The 15906-nt window shown below is 36.5% G+C and overlaps 1 protein-coding gene and 1 pseudogene across 1 annotated transcript in view; one reads left to right on the forward strand and one right to left on the reverse strand.

Moving 5' to 3' along the window:
* Window positions 1-15906, forward strand: part of Tacr1 (tachykinin receptor 1) — a 155063-nt gene that overhangs the window by 16763 nt on the left and 122394 nt on the right. The window lies entirely within an intron of this gene.
* Window positions 1673-1834, reverse strand: LOC124084960 (U2 spliceosomal RNA; annotated as a pseudogene).

The following is a 15906-nucleotide window of genomic DNA, read 5'->3' on the forward strand; positions in this document are numbered from 1 at the left end:
AGTGATTTCTTTAATAGTATCAACATTATATTTATCCTTCCCAATAAACTCTGGATTCATTATTTGAAATACCTATGTTGAAAATGAAATGTGTTAGTGCATTACATTTAGAAATTACCTTTGGGGAGAAACTGTTAGTGTATCAAGGTTTTCCAATGAACATGGTGCAGCTTCTATATACTTAAGACCTTAATGTGTTTTCTTAATGTAACTTTTTCAATTTTAATTACACAGAATGTGCACACTTCTTTAAAAGCTTTATATATTATATTATTGTTTATGTCATATGTAAATTATAAATATTATATATACAAATTTAACAGCTTTGGTTGCTAATAAAAATGCAATCATTTCTGCATGCTTTTTAATGGAGTATTATTGGTGCATTAGGAAGCTACTGGAATAATTTTAATAGTTACTTTGAAACCAGCTATTTTAATGAGTCCTATACTTTAGCTGAGGTTCTAATATTTTTCCCAGACTTTCCTATCTATAATGTCTATAAGTCATTATAGTGTTTTATCTTATATCTAGTATCTATGTACTTTATTTCTTTTTTACTAGGTCTTTCAGAGCAATGTTAATCAAAATTGGTAATTATATACATTTTTTTTTAATCCATAACTCCAACCAGAATGTTTCTCTTAAAATCACTGCCACCTGTAGGCTTAAGGCAGACTTTTTAAAATTACAACATTCAATTCCTAGTTTACAAAGAGATTTGATCAGATCTAGCTAATTTACTTACCAAGTGTCTTTTGGTATCTATCAATACATTTTTGTCGTTGTTGCCTAATTTCCTGGGCTTCAACTGTTTTAGAAGTTCTAGAACAGATACTATTTTATCTTATGCTTTGTTCTTTTAGCACACTATTAGCATTACTTGCAAATATTTTATTTACATTTTTGCATCTTTGCTGTAAAGTACAACTAATATAAGCTTTTTAATGCTATATTTTCAAATATAGGTTTCAGGGCTATAAATAAGTGAAATAAGAATTCTCTAAGGTTTATTCTATTGAGTGATATAAGCAAACTTCATTAAGAACTTTTCCTTTGCTGGGCATGGAAACACAGGCCTATAATCCCAGCACCCGGGAGGCTGAGGCAGGAGGATCACAAGTTTAATGCCAGCCTCAGCAATTTAGCATGGCCCTAAGTGACTTAGCAAGACCCTGTCTCAAAGTATAAAAAATAAAATGATTGGGTCTATGGCTCAGTGGTTAAGCACCTCTGAGTTCAATCCCTGGCACAAAACAAAACAAGCAAACAAAAAACCTTTCCTTCTAATCAATTTACTAAACAATATCACTTCCTTATTTTTCTGTTTATCCATCACATTATAGTACAGGGATTTTCCAAAATCTTTCAGGTGAAGCAAAGGGAAAATGAAAACAAAACAACACAAGAAGTCATTGATAGAGAAAACCAGTAGGCGCAGTGTCTTGAATTTGTATCCAGATGATACAAATACAAGGAAGCCACACTCTCATGATCCAGCATGATCACTGCAGAAGCCAGCCCCAGGCCAGAGGAGGGAAAGAGTCCAGTAGCAGTTCTCAGTGAACAGTCCTTCCTCAGAACTCTATGCTCCATCTTTTTTCTACAACAATACACAGTGTCCCAAGACATCCACATCCTTGTGAACAAACATAGATTTTGACAAAGCCCAGGGATATGTAACAGATAGCAAAGTATTGCCTTTCCTAAGAGCTCTATGAGAGTCTATGATTAATATAACTGCTTATTTAAAATCTCAATAATTAACATTTAGTGGGAAAAATAAACACTGCAAGTTTTACACTTGATCTTAGCCAAAAGGCCGAGAAGCGATAACACTGCAAGTTTTTAAAATTAAACTTTACTTTTAACACATTGAGTTTTATTTTTCCAGTTTTATTTTTCCTTTACTATAAACAATATGAATAGAGCAATCAAGTAGAGGAAATATAAATAAACCTTACTTGGTGGCTTTAAAAAATCATCATTTCATATAGGTTATTGATTTCTAACATGTTATTAATACAGATCAAATTTGGCATGTTTTATTTTCTTTATCACTTTGCTTTTGAACTAGTAATTATGTTCTACGAATACCTAACACCCTCCTGCTGTGTAAGTGAATATCTAAATATTTTAGAAAGCCTACCCCCTGCATTCCCTGGCTCCAAGGATTCAACAGTCAGTAAAGAGCAAGCATGATTTCTTCCTTCAAGGAGCTTATGGTCAAGTGGGAGAAATAGATATTAATAATACATTCATCCAATGATTATTCAAATAAATGTATAATTGCAAACTGTCTTAAGAACTGGCAAAGAATATTAATGTTATGAGAGTATATAAATATGCACATTATTTGAATGCTTAGGGAGACAAGGTCTAAAGAAAGAGTAGGAATTAGGGGTGGAGTTATAAGGTATGGGCATTATGGCAGATACTGTATTTTGGCTATGCAAGTCATTTCCAGTCCCCTCTTCTGTGCCATCTCCTACTAATGATGCTGTCCATATCCCAGCTTTCCTAGCAGGGAACACAGGCCATATGACAGAATTTTGTGGAGTGTGTTCCAGAAGGAAGTTTCTAGGTAAAGCTTCTCATGCCGAATAAAGAGGATACTCTAAGGATAAATGTGGTTTTGTTGTTATTTTATGTTTTGTTTTGTTTTTAACCTTTTGTTTTCTCCACTTATTTTTTTGAAACACAGGTGATAGGCTTAGAAGGCTGCAGCACATTTGTCTATGAGAATAGCTCCTAACCACTGAGGATTGTCTATCAGAGGGTTAGAAAGAGCTGAAATTCCCTTGAGCACACCATTGATCCACGTACCAGCACTACACTGCCTAGCTCTGGGCTTCTTGTTATGACAAGCAGTGCAACTTCTGTTTCTTTAAGTCCTTTTAGCTGACAGACTGTTATGTGCAACCAAATATATTCCTAACTAAAAGGAGTGAACTCATGTGGGGAAGAAAGAGTCCTAGACAAGTTAACTGCATTTATGAAAACCCTGGGCAGGAGGAATCATGATGCACTGGAGAAACAAACACTTTCAATTCATACTCTCCACCTCTTATGTTAAAAACATTTCCATGAAAATGGAAGAAACATAAAATCATAACGCATGAATACTATGGTTATTTATTACCATTGCAACTATTTCAGTAATGGAAACTCTCTGTAGGCTGGAGGGAGACAGGATAGGCTGAGAGTTATTGGAACTGTCACTATGAATCCCAACTATTATTTCATATTTAGGAGAGCAAAAGAATGAGAATGACATGACCATAGAGATAATGATAGACCCACTTTAATTCATTTTTTCATACTGCTAACATTTGACATGAGGAATGCTAAATTAATTTTAACATCAGACTGTTAAAGACCAATGGTCTGGAGTATGTTTTCTTTAATTATTTGGGTTTTTTTACTCCCTTATTGAACTTGCTCAGGTTATATTTCCTTCTTTTTCAAAAATTATTTTCTAGTTAAGGTAAATAATTTTCAAGGGAATTTGGGGAAGAAGTTTTTCAAAGTGACTTTCCAATCTTTGATCTAAATAAATTCCTATTTTTGAAGTTAATAAAATTAATGAAAATGAGGATTTAATTAATGAAGTAGAGCATGTTCCAGACTGGGGAATAAATTATGGATAGGGATTCCAGTTAGGAAGTGATTATAATATTGAGACAAAATATTATAGGAATCATGATTGGATTAGCCAGATTCCAGCGATTGGGAGTGGAAGTAGATGATTTAGGGAGTCATTAGATGTGTGGAAGGGAGTAGGACTAGAAATGAGAAAGAGGAAGGAATTAAGACTTCTCCCAATATACTAACTAGGGAAACTTAATGGATAGATAGTCAAATCAGGAAAAGAAGAGGCAGAGCACGTTATGAAAGAACACCTGCATACTCACTATAAATTATCTATATATCCCCTGCAGGTATTCATTAGCTATTTATTGAGCCCCAATTCTGTCAGTTATCTATTGCCACAATAATGCTGTGGAACAAGTAGGGATGAGATCTCAGTGGTATACAACGATAAACAATTGTTGAGTACGTTAGACACCATCATCCAGCTGACTTGGGCTGGGCTTGTCTGATTCATGACAGGGCTCACTCACAGGTCTGGGGCCAATTAGCTACCAGAACATCTAATCTGGCCACAGTAGAGATGAAGGGCCACTCAGCTCCATTTCACACGTCTTTCATCCTTCAGTAGCCACAGTATGTTCTCATGGCAATGAGAGGGTGTAAAGGCCAACATACAAGCACTTTTTGAAGTCTATGCTCTTGTCTCCTGTACGAGTACCCCACTGGCCAAAGCAAGTTCTAAAACTAGACCAGATTTGAGATTGGGGAACTACATTCTACTTCTTTAGTGGCAAGAACTTCAAATACTTACAGAAAGGGACAAGGATGCTGTGTTAATCAGCTTTTCATCACTGTGACCAAAGTACCTGATAAGAACAATTTAGAGGAAGAAAAGTTTGTTTTCAGAGGTCTCAGTCCATGGTTGGCTGACTCCATTACTCTAGGCCTGAGGTGAGGCAGGATATGGCAGCTGGAAAGCAGAGAGAGAGAGAGAGAGAGAGAGAGAGAGAGAGAGAGATGAAGGAGCCAGGGACAAGATATTGTGCCCAGTTCACATGCCCAATGACCTACTTCCTCCAGTCTTGACCCACCTGCCTATAGTTACCACCCAATAGTCTATTCGAATTATTAATCCATCAAATGGATTAATCCAGTGATGAGGTTACAAAGCCCACACAATCCAATCATTTCACCTCTGAACATTGCTGCATTGCCTGACACGTGAGCTTTTGGGGGAACATTCAAGATCTGAATCATAACAGATAAAGAATTAAAGAATTAGGACTGACTATGTGCCAGTCACTGTTTGGCTGCAGCAGAGAATAACAACCCAAAAAAACATTCTCGTTTTAGAGATATGGACAATCAGTAAAGAAAAAAGATCTAACATTTTTTGGTACTGGGAATTGAACCCAGGTGTGCTTTACCATTGAGCTACATTTTCAGCCCTTTTTATTTTATTTTGATACAGGGTCTTGCTAAGTTGCTTAGGGCTTTGCTAATTTGCTGAGGCTGGCCTCAAACTTTCAATCCTCCTGCCTTAACCTCCTGAGTCACTGGGATTACAGGCATGCACCACCACACCGGCCAAAAAATATTTAATTTTGAGTACTGGCAAGTGCTATAATGAAAAGGTAGGAGGCTAGAAAATGGTGGTAAGAGATAAAAGGAAGCTATTTTGAATATGGAGATCAGAAAAGGCCTTTCTAAGAAGATGGTGTTTGAATAAACACTTGAATAATGTGATGGAGACTGTTGTGTGATAAATTTGGGGAAAGATTTTCCAGGTAGAAAAGATGAGTATAATCAAAGACCCTGAGGCAAAAATGGATTTGGCAATAAAGCCTGGATGAGTCATTTGGAGGAGATAAGTGAGATTAGAACAGAAGTCCAAGTAGATCATATGATTTAGTCAGGATGGGCTGTGACATTCTGAGTAATGGACAGCCCCCAAATCTCAATGGCTTAATGCACAGTTCATCTATCACTCACTCTAAGTCACCACAAGTCCAACTTCTCTCCAGAGAAGATCCCGAAAATAGTGCTTAGTTACAGACCATTTCCATCTTGTAGCTCAACCATCGCACCTTGTGCTACTTGATTGCCACATTAGAGGAAGAAAGAACTGAGCATCATACCTGAGCTTTAACCTGTCCACAGGTGATACATGTCATCTCTCCTAATAATGCATTAGCAAGAACTAGTCCCAAGGCTGGTCTATTACAATTCCTCTAGAAAATGTGGGACAGCATATGAATATTTTGTGAACCTTAAAAGTCTTAGCTGGGGCTGGGGCTGTAGCTCAGTGATAAAGTACGTGCCTCACATGTGTGAGGCACTGGGTTTGATCCTCAGCACCACATAAAAATAAATAAAGATACCATGTGTTCATCTACAACTAAGTAAATATTTTTTTTAAAAAAAGTCTGAGCTAGATAAGTCGAGGTTTTATTGTATGAGTGATGAGAAGCAATTAGAGGATTATGAGCAGCAAGGGGACATGAACTTAATTACATTTTGAAGTTGTCACCTACTGTTGTGTGGAGAATAGACAATAGGAGGCCAAAAAGGAAACAGGAAGACCAGTTAGGAGCTGTCCTATGGTGACCTCAGAAGAGAGATTGTGGTACCTTAATCCTGGATGCAAGGTGGAGACAGTGAGGAGTGATTAGATTTAGGATGTGTCTTGAAAGTATAGCCAAATGATTTGCTGATGGAATAGATAGAGGATAGAAGAGAAAAAGAATGACTGAGGCTTGGTGCTAAGTAACTGGTGTTTCCACTTGCTGAGATGGGGAAGACTGGAGAAGGCATATCAGGAGTGATTTGGGCCCTGGTGAGTTTGAGATAAGTAGCAGACAGAGAAGGAGAAACAGTGGTTGATTTTTTTTCATTAACTCAAATTGTTTTATTAGAAGTAGTATCTCTGCAAAACACTAACAAAAAACTATAAACAGGCAACAGTTACAAAGTTTATAAGGAATATACAAAATTAAATTAACAGAGCAAAAACAATCAATTTGTATAATAGCTATAAACCAAGAAAAATGATTTTTATAATCTTAAACATTTAGTTATATATCTCCTGTTTATTCTGAGATTATTTAAAAGTAATCTTCTTTTAAAATTTATTCTAATTTGTTATACATGACAGCAGAATGCAATTCAACTCATATTACACATATAAAGTACAGTTTTTCATGTCTCTGGTTATACACAAAGTAGAGTCACACCATTTATGTTTTCATTCATGTACTTTGGATAATGATGTCCATCTCATTCCACTGTCTTTCCTACCCTCCTCCCCGTCCCTTCCTTCCCTCCTCTTTGCCCTATCTAAATTTTGTCTATTCCTTCCATGCTCCCCAACATCCCCATGATGAATCAGTGTCCTTATATCAGAGAAGACATTTGTCATTTGGTTTTGGGGGATTGGCTTACTTCACTTAGCATTATATTCTCCAGCTGCATCCATTTACCTGCAAATTCCATGATTTTATTCTCTTTTATTGCTGAGTAATATTCCATTGTGTATATATGCCACATTTTCTTCATCCATTCATCTCCCGAAGGGCATCTAGGTTGGTTCCATAATTTAGCTATTGTGAATTGTGCTGCTACAAACATTGATGTGGCTGTGGCCCTGTAGTATGCTGTTTTTAAGTCCTTTGGGTATAGACCAAGGAGTGGGATAGCTGGGTCAAATGGTGGTTCCATTCCCAATTTTATTTCTTTTTTTATTGATTTTATTATTTTTTTAAATACACGACAACAGTGGAATGCATTACAATTCTTATTACACATATAGAGTACAATTTTTCATATCTCTGTATATAAAATATGTTCACGCCAATTTATGCATTTATACATGTACTTTGGGTTTTTTTTTTTTTGCATTACAATTCTTAATATACATATATACCACAATTTTTCATATCTCTGTTTGTATATAAAGTATGTTGACACCCAATTCCAGTCTTTATACATGTACTTTGTATAATGATGTCTATCACATTCCACCATCCTTGCTAATCCCCTGCCCCTTCCCTTTCCCTCCCACCCCTCTTCCCTATCTAGAATTAATCCAATCCTCCCATGCTCTCTCTCCCTACCCCACTATGAGTCACCCCCCTTATATCAGAGAAAATGTTCGGCATTTGTTTTGGGGGGATTGGCTAACTTCACTTAGCATCATCTTCTCCAACGCCATCCATTTACCTGCAAATGCCATGATTTTGTTCTTTTTTAATGCTGAGATTCAATTTTCCAAGGAATCTGCATACTCTTTTTCATATTGGCTGCACCAATTTTTAGTCCCATCAGCAATGTATGAGTGTGCCTTTTCCCCCACATCCTTGCCAATGCTTATTGTTGTTTGTATTCTTAATAGCTGCCATTCTGACTGGAGTGAGTTGAAATCTTAGAATAGTTTTATTTGCATTTCTCTAATTGATAGAGACGTTAAACTTTTTTCATATATTTGTTGATTAGTTGTGTACCATCTTCTGAGAATTGTCTGTTCAGTTTCTTGGCCCATTTGTTGATTGGATTATTTGGTTTTTGTTGTTGTTGTTTGTTTGTTTGTTTGTGGGTTTTTTTTTTTTTTTTTGGTGTTAAGATTTTTGAGTTCTTTATATACCCTAGAGATTAGTGCTCTATCTGATGTGTGAGGGGTAAAAATTTGCTCCCATTCTGTAGGCTCTCTATTCACCTCATGATTGTTTCTTTTGCTGAGAAGAAGCTTTTTAGTTTGCAAGTACTTGATTTTTAAATCTGGAGTTCAGGAAAGCAATAAAGACTGAGATACAAATGTTGGTGTTATTAACATACAACTAAAACCACTGAACTATGTACAATCACTTGGGGAAGAGTGAGGTAGAGAAGGTTGCCTTGACTGAGCCTTGGAGAATTCCAAATTTAGGAAATAAAGATGAGAAAAAAGAAGTAGCAAAGATAACCAAGAATGAAAAGCCAGTGAGTTCAGAAAACTCATAGGTGAGATATCCTGGGAGTTGAATAAGGAAGCATTTCAAGAAGGAGGAAGAGCCTACTCCACTGTGTCTTAAGCTGCTGAGAAGTAAGATGAGGACCAAGGCTGGGTCATTGGATTTGACAAGATCAGAGCATTATTGACCAAAAAGATGGGTTCAATAATGTGGTAGGGAGTGACTAGGGTGGGTTATCAGAAGAATGTGAGGAGAGAGGTGGAGTTTTAAATGGTAGAAAGGGAAAGTATAACAGGTAGAAGGGTCATTAGTTATAGATCCCTAGATAATTTAGGGAGGCCCTAAGCAACTTAGCAAGACCCTGTAATAAAATAAAAATTAAAAGGGGCTGGGGATGTGTCTCAGTGATTAAGTGTCCCTGAGTTTGAGCCCCAGTTCCAAAAAAACTCAAGAGATAGATTCTAAGCTTGGGTAAATTATAAACTGGATTTTCTCCTCCATGAATACCTGGCGGGATGTTCAAAAATCACCTGGGAAGTAAGGCAATATTTCCTTGTGCAGGATTGTAGCACTCATCTGAAGGTATCCAGAGTCCCTGATTTGTGTCAACCAAACACATATCACAAATATCTAATTTTCAAAAGAAAATACCATCTAGAAGCAAGGAGATTAGGGTACAGTCATATCTGAACACTTCTATGAATCAGAAAACCAATTTCAAAGATACTTTGAAGGACCTTTAGCTACTTGGCATTCAGTAGTCTGAAAGAAGATCCAATTTCAGAGTCAAGATCAATAACCTATCAGTACTCTGATCGATCAATAAAGACTCCAAATTGATTTCATAAAAGCTTGTATTTTGCCTCTCCTCATCACCTGCCCTGATAGTGGGAATGAGAACAGATCTATATCTGAAAATAGAAGCCATGGTGATTGATCCATAGTCATCTAGTTTCTCAGGGAGACATCTTAATGAAATCCCCAACCATTATAAATATTCACAATTGGGGAAAATTCGTGCAATTAAAATGGAGAAAGAGGTGATTCCCCTTTCATTCTTCATTGCTATAGATAACAGGGAATAAAAAAATAACCTTTTATATAACATCTCCTCCCTCTGCAGTCATTTGTTATTATCTGCAAAGGTGGAGCATACTTAGCGACTGCTCTTGGAAGAGAAATGTCAGAAAACAATTCAGTGAATGCCCTAACACTGAAGCCACTGTAGACTCCACTAGGGGATTCTGGGTGTAACACCCAGAGAAAGGGCTGCAGGATTGAAAGAGGGCAAGACACTTTGGGAGCCAAGACCGGCAAGTCCTTCTGTTTGGGAGCAAAGCACAGGAGTGGGTGTGGACGGAATACAAGAGAATGAATGTTTCCTTACTTAGCTGCAGTGTTGTAATTAGCCCTCACCAGGGAGATTAGGCACCAGCGCATTGTTTAGCACATCAGGCTGTCTGTCCTCAGGGAAGGCTGCGTGGCTCAGGAAAATGGAGCAGGGTAAGACAGCTCATTACTGAACTGTTCCTTGCAGAAGAACAGGAAGCTCTAATTTCTGCACTGCTCTCTACTTAAGAATGTAGTTTGATCATTACCAAAGCAGAGGATGTTCTTTTTGAGTGAGGAGAAAGTATGATAAATAGTCTTTCAAGTTAAGAGAGTAGATAATTGTATAATTAGACAAAAATTTCACCTTAGGGTTTACTGGAGGTGCGCCCCTAGGTGAAGGCTGGGGAATGAGCTATTTTACTTTTTTGATTGCTTTGTTAGGAGAAGATAGCTGCTAAGTTCCTCCAGATGTCCCCATCACTCCTGCATGCCACTTTTAGTTTAACCAGATTCATTTGTCAAGTAGATCAAAAGCCAGTTTCCTAGGTAGAAAATGACCTCTGTTTATTATTCATGATTCAGGAACCCAAAGAGGGCATTAACACATTTGACAATGATCAGGTATGGTAGAAGTTCTGTGACAAGGACTCTGAAATAACTCATTTTTCAAGAAACATTTGATGATTGGAAACTTCAAGGTTAATCTGGCATTCAGTTGCTAATCCCTGACAAAGGCTCTCTGGGCTGTGGCTTGAAGAATAATATGCAGTAAAGTAGACAAATTTATGAAAACCCAGAGTGTGTGACAATTTTCACTGGATTGCAAAATGCTTACCAAGGCCTACTCATTCTATGCTCCCTGAACCAGAGTTGCACCATGTCTAGCATAGAAGATAGAGAATTCATCCACCAGCACTGTTGTGAGCTGAATTTTGCATATAACCACCTCAATTCACATGTTAAATTACAAAACCAGGCATGGCACCTGTCTGTGAGTTCCAGAAACTCAGGAGGATTGCTTGAGCCTGTGAGTCCAGGGTTAGGTTTTGGAGACATAGCAACAAGACCCCATCTCTTCAAATCATTACCATTTTGCTTTAAAGCTTGTCATGCAGTCATTTTAATAAAGCTTTGTTCAGCATCCCCTGCACGTGTGTATGTGTGTGTGTGTGTGTGTGCACGCATGCACGTGTGCCTATGAATGTCTATATATATGTATGTGGACACACAGACCCATAGAGGGCAGACAGTGTGAAGAAAGGCAGGGAGAAAGTGGTCATCTACAAGCCAAGGAAAGAAGTCTGTAGTGGGTTCTTCACTCCTAGCCCTCTGAAGGAACCAACACTGCCCACATGTGGATCTCAGACTTCTAGTCTTTAGAACTGTAAATTTTTGTTCTGCAAACCATCCAGTTTGTGATACTTGTTACAGCAGCCCTAGCAAACCATTCCAGGTACTGTCTACCGCTAACATAAGGAAGCCTCTGAGAAAGTCATTGTTTTCCAATGTGGCCAGAAGAATGTCATCACTCTTTCTTCTTTCCTGAATGATACCTCTTAATCGCAGAGGCTGCAACTTCCAGGCTGACAAGTAGAAGACAGGGAAGGGACAGGTATTGGCGTCTGAGATGTATGTCTAGGCCCCATAGAGAGCACATGGAGGAGAGCTGCTAGGATAGGAGAGAGCCCCCAAACAGGAGCCATTGTTCCTTCTCAGATCAAAGGATTATGTGACTATTTCTTTTTCTAGAAAAATAGGCATTTGGTAGTAGAGATTTTTCCACCTCAGTGCAGCAAAATTACTCAAATATGATTTCTAATTACAACAATCTCTATTAACAGCTCTATTAGGGTTGTTCGATATGCCTTCCAGATACAGATCCTAGAAGGAATTTGACCAGGTCCCAAATGCCCAGTGGCCCCTGTTTGGCTCAAACTCAGATCTGGTTGACTTTCCATTCAAGAAACTCACTGGGAACTTATAAAAATTATTTTACAGCACAAGATGGGAAAAGTGTTCTTCTAAAGAATGAAAGAAAAGACATTCTTTTAATAATTTGGCACAAGAAATAAATCAGAAAATATCCACATTAGGTTCATTGAATATACAACTTTTGCCCTTATTCAGATAAGAAGAAAATCAGGAGGATCTGAATGATAAAAGAGAAGACCATAAGAAAACTAAAAATGCAATTTCAGAAATAAAATTCCATTTAAAGTAGTAATGCACACAGAAATCGTATTTGTCATATAGAAGAAAACTAAGTTTTTCTAAAACAGAAGAAAGAGGAAGAAAAATGAAAATTTAAGAGAGAAGTTATTAGTTATGAAAAAGACAAGATAGAAATGTAATTTCACATACCAAGTATTCCTGAAAAAGAAAGCAGCCTAAGTTTAACAGCTATCATAAATTTGCAATAGAATAAAACATTCCAGAGCAGAATTTGTATTCCAGAATCTACATAGAATGGGCTTATATAAATGGGAAAAAGTTTCACACCCATTAATATTCCTTTTGTTTTGGGTAAATTTTTGAATTCTGAGTTTAAATTTTAAAATTTCTTCCTATGTCTCAGCAGGAAAACCATCAAAGGTACTTAAAAGAAAACAAAAATGAGTCTAGCTTCAGTTCTCTGATAGTTGGCAATAAATGTTAGAGAGCAATTGAGCTAAATTTATATAATATTTTTAAGCAGGAAAGATTGTGACCTTATGTTCTTACATTGTTGTTCATGTATGAAAGATGTTCTCAGATCTGCAAGGACATATAAAACAGAACAATCACATGCTTTTCCTGAAGAAAAAAAAAAGCAAAGACATAATACAACCAATGAAGAAATTAACTAAAATTGAGTACTTAAAGAAGGAAGAACCGATACAGAATAAGTGATAATGAGAATTATAATCTATCAAACATGGTTTCTACCCAATTGCTATATGGTAATTCAATTGAAAGCAAAAGTTAAAATTTAAAAAAAAATTCTTTAAAGAGATTTATGTTTTATTAAAAGCAATAATACAATAATGATTTTTAGATTAATATTTAGGTAGAGTTATGAAGGTAGAAAGCCATTGTAAATTAAGTTATTTTTGATTTATTAATTTCAGAAATGTAGGTTAAAGCATATTTTACCTAACAATTATGTGCATTTTTTTCCTGATTACAAAGGAGAGACATGTTAGTTTTGAAGAACAAAAAATCAAGGAAGAAAAAACTCTCTTGTAATTACAACACCTAGAAATAATCATTGCTACTACATTTACCTTTCGTCCTTGGAACTAGGCAGCCAAATGTGCAGCCAAATGTACAGTTTGGTAATCTGCTTTTTACATGTGACTGAATAGATTCTTAACCAGTATGACTTTTAGTGTCTGATAGCAAATGATCCCATTTGTATTAGTTTTCTATTGCTGCTGTAACAAATTACCACAAGGTTAATGGCTTGAAATAACACCGTTTTGTTAGCTTACAGTTCTGGAGAAGTGTGTTTATTCTTTTGGGGCACTCAAGGAGTAGGTTTCTCCCCTTGCTGTTTCTAGTTTCTTGAGACCTCCTGCATCCCTTGGCTCAAACCTTCTTTCTCCCTCTTCAAAGCCAGTAACACCCTGACTCTCCCACGTTCTTTAGCTTCCCCACCTCCGCCTCCCTGAAATCACAGCTGAGAAAGATTCTCTGACTTTGAGGACCCAACTGATTCATTTAGGCAGACTTGATAAACCAGGATAATCTCCCCATCTTGGGATTCATAATCACATCTGCAAAGTCCTTTGTTCTATGTAAAGTAGCATATTCAGATCCTGGGATTAGGAACTGGACCTCTTAGGGGCCAGAGGATCATTATTCTGCCCACCAAAATACTGTACGGCCATAATTCATCTAAGTAATCCCTTCATTTGGCATTTGTTTGCATATTTTTAAATAATAAATAACAATATTATCCTGCAAAAGTGTGTGCAAACATTTTCCCACAGGGCAAACTTCTAAAATTGGAATTCTAAGTCGAAGACTATTGCTTTTAAATGTCAAAATTCTTGACATGTTGTTAAGTTACTTTCCGAAAGATCTAAACTCATTTTTCTCCAGTAGCATATGAAATTCCTGATTTTATACCTTAGCAACCAGAGACCATATATCTACTTTTTAATATTTAACAATTGGATGAGTAAAAATAAAATGTATCACATTATTGTGCCAGCTACATTTCTTTGATAACTAATGAACCTAAATATTTTTTTTCCTATTTTTATAAGGTCCCAAGCCCATAAAGGTTTTTTATTACAATATTAAAATGACATAATTGATTTTATAATCTGTAACTGGATAACTCATATCTTATTTATCAGCCTGCTGAACTGATCTTTCTTCAGAAATACCAAAAACATTAAAAAATTGTCAGATACCTAGTTTTTAACTTTCAGGGCTTGCTGAATCATAGTAGCTGAGTTTGAAATAAGTTCAATGCCATTTCTTTAAGGATTAACTCATCTTTCTGGGCTTGAGATACTGAGAAACCAACAGCTGACCTCATTCGAACCCTCATTGTTCACCCAAGAATTTCCAGATTTCAACAAGAGACCCATTCTCCTGAATAATGACTTGGATGAGGAAATGTGTGTGCCGGGGGGCCTCATCTCCCAACGGAAACCCAGTGTAACATCTTTGATCATGCACTTCTGTGAATGGTATACTACCAGATGATTTGTCATCCAGAGCTTCTTTTTTTTCCCTTCTGAGGAGACTGAGTTCTGTGTTGATGTGGTGGAAGTCTCTCCTCAGGGTTCCTCTGGGGCCATTCACAAGAACCATGCATCTCATGAGAATGATGTAGGCATTTTCCAAAATGATCTTCCTTCTCATAGTAGATGTGTTTTTCTGTATCTTTACTGATCATATGTCATTCTTATGTTTTTAAATTATTTTAATTCCTTTGTACATTTTTTATTGGTGTTTATCTACCAATAGGTAAACACCAAAAAGAATTATCATGAATTGATTTCTAAGAATTATCTCCGTTTTTAACACTATTAGCTCCTGCCTAGAACAGAGGGACATTACCTTAAGTGAAACGGCTTAGACACAGAAAGACAAATACAAGTCCTCATGGAAACTAAAAAAGTTGATCTCATAGAAGTAGAAAGTAAATAGTGTTTTCCAGAGCCTGGGAAGGGTGTAGAGGAGGGGGATGAAGACTGTGGTTAATAGGTACAGGTGTACAAGTAGGAGGACTAACACCCAATCTTCCAAAGCACTGTCAGATAGCTACAGTTGACAGCAATTAATTATGTATTTCAAAATAGCTTGTAGAGAGGATTTTGAATGTTCCTAGCACAGAGATGATAAATGTCTGAGGTGATTATCCTGATTTAATCATGACGTGTTGTATACGTGTATGGAAATGTCACTGTAGCCATTAATGTGTACAATTACTATTGTCAATGTTTTAAATGTCTTAAAAGATTAGTATAAGATACAAATATATTTCAGGTTTATTTGCTTCTGAAATTTTCTGAGCTATTTTTTAATTCAGAGTTTCACATAATCTATTACGCATTTACTTTTTCACTACTAATTTCTGATAACCCCAATGTTTACCTCTATTTCCTTCTGAATTTTGTATGGGGTGAAATACACTATTTTTCCAAATAGTTCACCAATTGTACCAGCAGGATTTCTTGACAGATCTTTCCTTCTTCCATAAATATATAATGCAGTGAGTAGTTTATACTAAATTCTAGTGTGTGATAAGGCCTCCTTGTAGGCACTTTATTACAGTTATTTGATCCATTTTTCAATCCTTATGTTGATTTGGTCCATCTTGCAATCCTTATGCTTTTATATTAGAACTTCAATGCTGTTTCTGATTTTTTTTTGGACTCTTTTGCCAGTCTGTTTTTCCAGGTGAGCTTTAGAATCACCAAATCATTGTCTAAGAAAAACCTTACTATACTTTTTTTGGAAATTACACTAAAATATAAAAGATTGAGAGATCATTGATATCCTTCCCATTACATGTCTTCCATTTTTAAGTTGTCCA

Source organism: Marmota monax, unplaced genomic scaffold (genome assembly GCF_021218885.2).
Source record: "Marmota monax isolate L192 unplaced genomic scaffold, Marmota_monax_Labrador192_F-V1.1 WCK01_AAM20220418_F8-fsc00106, whole genome shotgun sequence".
NCBI classification, from domain to species: domain Eukaryota; kingdom Metazoa; phylum Chordata; class Mammalia; order Rodentia; family Sciuridae; genus Marmota; species Marmota monax.